Source organism: Penaeus japonicus, unplaced genomic scaffold (assembly GCF_977035675.1).
Source record: "Penaeus japonicus unplaced genomic scaffold, GWHDUDI00000001_assembly GWHDUDI00000013, whole genome shotgun sequence".
In the NCBI taxonomy this organism is placed as follows: domain Eukaryota; kingdom Metazoa; phylum Arthropoda; class Malacostraca; order Decapoda; family Penaeidae; genus Penaeus; species Penaeus japonicus.
Genome location: NW_028234415.1, coordinates 26099176 through 26104175, shown reverse-complemented (window position 1 = coordinate 26104175; position 5000 = coordinate 26099176). Strand labels below are relative to the sequence as shown.

The 5000-nt window shown below is 38.1% G+C and overlaps 1 protein-coding gene across 1 annotated transcript in view; it reads left to right on the top strand.

The window, feature by feature from the left end:
- Positions 1–3692: 3692 nt before the first annotated feature.
- The window catches only part of Slik (Sterile20-like kinase), a 52614-nt gene continuing 51306 nt past the window's right edge, over positions 3693–5000 (top strand). Inside the window, exon 1 of the mRNA XM_086542924.1 lies at positions 3693–4227. The gene's annotated coding sequence lies outside the window, so the exon portion shown is untranslated. The remainder of the gene's footprint in view (positions 4228–5000) is intronic.

Below are 5000 nucleotides of genomic sequence, written 5' to 3'. Positions count from 1 at the left end.
CAGGTGCATATTTAATAGGCAAATATATCTTTAAAGTAATTTTCATAAATAGTCTGCCAGTATCTGCCGCTCGCACTCCTGTCCTTCTGCCACCAAACGGAGTGAATGTGAAGTTAACAATATCTCTTCTTGGGAAACCGACTTCTCTGAATTCCGAATCATTTTAATAGCATCCTTCCCTTCTAACACGATCCACCATATCCTTCGGGGTGAATATTAAAGTTACTCTTTACTTTAGGGATGAATGGAGCAGTCAGAAGTCTTCATGTTCTATTGCAAAATTAGGGGATCCCTGCACGTGGTCCTGATCATGCATGCGCAATACGACTTAGGTACAAACAGGGGGTGATATTTCGTCCCGGCATGATATGCACTGACAGGAGCTGCATGAACATAGTCGTTGTAACAACCCCGTTATTCTGTATGCCTGCTTTGCGAAGGACAGGCTGATATAAAATGAACCAGTGTTGCAACCTTTGTCATTTTCCTCCTTGACATTGCAGAAGATGTTACTGGTAATTTCTCGAAGTTTTTATGGCACTAATAACATTAAGCTGTATCCAGCGATGGTATTGCTGGAATCCAATGCTAATCTCGCAAAGATAGCTGGCCATAACCTTAAATCGGTATCTTAGTGCTAAGCGCCTTAAGAAAAAACTACCGCAATGACAATAAATCAAGAGAATGTTCATGTTGTTATTATGATATTTCATGATCAAAATCCCATAATTTATACACATTAGCAATACCTTTTATAAATCTTGATGCGATACAGAAGACGAAAGTAGTCACAAGAAAGAAATATGTTGAGCGGATCAGCAATATCCGTTGGGATGTATAACTCCAGAATTGACAAATTCACAGCTCGATTAGTTTACAATTTTTGACTAAATTTCTCCCAGTATCAACATTATGACTGATTATAAACGGAAAATTTGGCCTTAAGATAACATGAGTCATCCCTTGCAGTTAACCTGCTAATGTCTGTGAAGGATGGAATTTCTAACCATCTTCACATCGTCATAAGTTTTATGAATCAGCATTTTTTTCTCTGTTCAGCCGCTTGTTTCTGATCTCTCTGTCACTGACTTTGGCCCTTCGTTCGTTTCAAGGTAACCCGGCTTGCTGTTTCTTTGAATATGTTGGACTCTTTGTGTTAGTATACAGTGCATCAAATTACACTAAAACCGCATCCTGTCGGTCCACTAATGCCAGCAAGCATCCGCTGTCACAATATACGGCTAGCCATGTGAAAAATGGTATATCACAAAATGTTGCTACCTACCACCTCATAAGCCCTTAATATCATTGACTCGTTTAGTGTGTACGACCAACGAGAACAGCAACCATAAACATTTTCTCCTGGATGCTGTATATTACCCAATAGCTATTTGAAACCGGCAATCACAATGCCAAAAGACACATATGAATATTTTCTCCTTCTGTTTTCTGTATGATTTTATCAAAGCTGATCGCATCCATTCAATCGGTCACCCACATTTCGTGTTTTCTTCCTGTCTACATAACTATCTATACATCTATAGGCATATCTTGTCCTTTCTTTCATTTTTCTCTGCCTCATCGTATCAACCCCTCCCCCCGCCCTCCCTCCCTCTCCTACACTTGGCATTCGTGGCACACATGCACAAAGCCAAATAGGAGATGCAAATTGTCGCTGTCAACGCTGACCTATATTCGAGTGTGTTTCTCTTCTATCTGAAACTTGCAGTTAACAAACAATACACATCGAACGAACGTACTCCTAGCCATACACTGTAATAACGAATACGGACATAACTGAGAAATTGTGTTGCATAGTGCCATGCCTCATAATGGTAAATGTGAACACTAGTCTGACCATTATTTCTTCACGTTTGACGAACATGATGAAGCTGTTCATCTTCAGGAGACCCGGGAAATCATCCATAGCCAAAGACTTTGTTGCAAGGCATAACAAGGGAAAAGCCAACTCACGCAAGGTCCCGTTTATTAATGCATTACGGCAAGTAATGATCTTCAAACAAAGTCTGTGGCGCATTAAACCAGCACTCGAGGGAAGCTCGGGAGAGGACAATGGAACACACACAAAAAGGGAGACGGGAGAAATATATATGTGTGTGTATATATATGTATATATATATATATATATATATATATATATATACATACATATATATACATATATATATATATGTATATACATATATATACACACATATATATATATATCTTTCTATATATATATATATATATATATATACATACATACACACACACACACACACACATACACACACATGTGTGTGTGTATGTGTGTGTGTGCGTATAAATACAAAGATATACATATGTATGTATATATATATATATATATATATATATATATATATATATATATATATATGTGTGTGTGTGTGTGTGTGTGTGTGTGTGTGTGTGTGTGTGTGTGTGTGTGTGTGTGTTTGTGTACAGTATATCACATATATACATATAAATATGGAGACATAGATAAATAGATAGATAGATAGAAAAAAAGATAAAGTGAGAGAGAGAGAGAGAGAGAGAGAGAGAGAGAGAGAGAGAGAGAGAGAGAGAGAGAGAGAGAGAGAGAGAGAGAGAGAGAGAGAGAGAGAGAGAGAGAGAGAGAGAGAGAGAGAGAGAGAGAGAGAGAGAGAGAGAGAGAGAGAGAGAGAGAGAGAGAGAGAGAGAGAATTTTGATAAGTATTTCTGTAGTCAGAGGCTGTATTAGAAGCTCACATCTCCACACTAACCCCCTTCCGGCACACTATCTTGAGTGAAAGTTCAAATACTTTTTTTTACTCTCGTTACGATTTTGGGTCTGTTTTCTTAACGATACTCATTAATAAGTTTATATCACGAATATCGTATTTTATGTTTCACGAAAATTAAACAAAGCGGTCAAACATGAAGTTTCACAATGCATACGAGACAAAACAAAGAGCGAGTGCATCTTGGATAGGTGTCTGCCCTTGTAAGCTTGCGTTTACCACTTTCAGTCAAGGGCAGCGACATTGCTTCATATTATCGGAACATTCGGAAGTACGCTTATCAAGTCGTATACAATTTTAGCTCAATAGAATACTAGACTATGCTTGTACAGGCAATTAGATAGGCGATTAGTATTGTTTCTAATAATTTGCAATGTTGTAAAGACTCAGTTAAGTAAATACTGTGAGCTTGCGTCCTCGTTGTCCTTGACATATATGCTTTCAGTTTTCGCAAAGAAAAAGTTACGATTTCTGTGCGTATTTTTTGTTGATTTGCGGAACACAAGCAGTTGGAAATTTAAAACAGAAAATTCCTATAATCATAGTCCGCAGCCGGTTAACTAAAATAATGATCAAATGTTCTTCAGTCTGTCACAGTATTCAAAACGTTTGTAAATCGAATTACACGCGAGATCTCAATTTACATTTCACTGGCCGCTTGGTAGTGAGTCACAGTTGGAAATCGATCACAGATGCATTTGGTCTCGTAATGTGGTAAACGTATCTCCTTATTGTCAAACCATACATACCATTAGCTATACCACAGTCCCCAACCGGAAATACGCTTTCCTAAAGGTTAGAGGTCCAGGATTCCCTCATTTTATCACTTGTGAGATGTATTACTCAGATGAGAGAGTCTAAGCAGAGTGACTCATAAAACAGTGATAAGGGTAACTCATCTAATTCAGTTGCATCATGTTATGTGTGTTTGAGAGTATCATATTTTAATAAGAAGGTGTAACTCTCAGCTCATTTTTTTCATACGAATAGAGTGACAAAGATCTGCTAGCAACGTGCTTACTTGAACATGCATGTACATTACAATGGTGCTTGTGTTCAGCGAGTGCCGCTGATCTCTAGCTGTCAAAAATCAACAGTTATTTTATTCTTAACTTATGGCTAGGTAAATAAAGAATATTCCTCTTGAAATTCAAACGAACCAATGTTACTGTAGTTACAACGTGTAATATGGTTTTGGTGTCGCATTAACAAATTTCTTGTGAATAGCGAAGAAAAAGGCCGTAAGAAACGAGTCTTCCCCGCGACTGGCTGTGGCCGCCTGGCTGGCCGACGAGCCTACCCGAGGTGTGGTATACAATATGGCGCATACAGTCGATAAGCCCTAAGAAATTTCATTCGTATTATTATGTGAGGAGTGACTTTTCCGGAACGTACAATATATCTGCGGCAACTGAAAGGATCGTAGTTTTAAACTGTGAAGGTAAGAAGGTTAGATAGCAGTGAAATGAGAGAAAGCGAGCGTTGTTTACAGTGATGTCATTCCGTTTCCTGGGGATAATGTGGATGAGGAAGTGAGCTCGCCCAAGTTGGTTCCTAACGCCTTCCGTTATAACTCGATCTGATAACGAGGAGAACGCACGAGAAACATATCTTTGGAATTAGTGAAGACGTTTCCGAAGGGGAGCACGTGAATCTAGAGTGAAAAGAGTGTTTTGTGGTTTTGTTGTGTAGATGACAGTTGCGTCGTGCGTTGAGGTCAGTGGTGTTATGAGCTGACTTTTATTCCCTTCCTTCATGTTGTGGATAAGAGAATAAGAACTTCCTTTGGAAAATAAGGTTGTGGAAGCGTATAGAGAAGCAAATTGCATCTCGTCACTTTTGTTCCTTATTTCTTCTTTTTTTTGGTGAGTAAGAGTTTGTTTTTATCAAAGAAGACTGGATGAATGAAAGAAATGGTTGGGGTTTAGGTGAGATTCCATGGAAATGGTGTCAGATTTTAATACAGTGATTATTTGATTTAGAAATATCCTCAAATGAGAGAATGAAAAGCAGCTGTTGCACCATTAACACTTCTAAAAACAATATGATACAGAATAAGTGTCAATAGTATGTTTTTAATCCTTATACCACTTTAAATGATATAAACATTCAACTTAATAATTGAACATACAGTGTAGTTCAAGATATTGCTAGATTTGCTATGTATGAAGATGCCTGCACAAATGCGACTGGATTCATACCAGTTGATTTGAG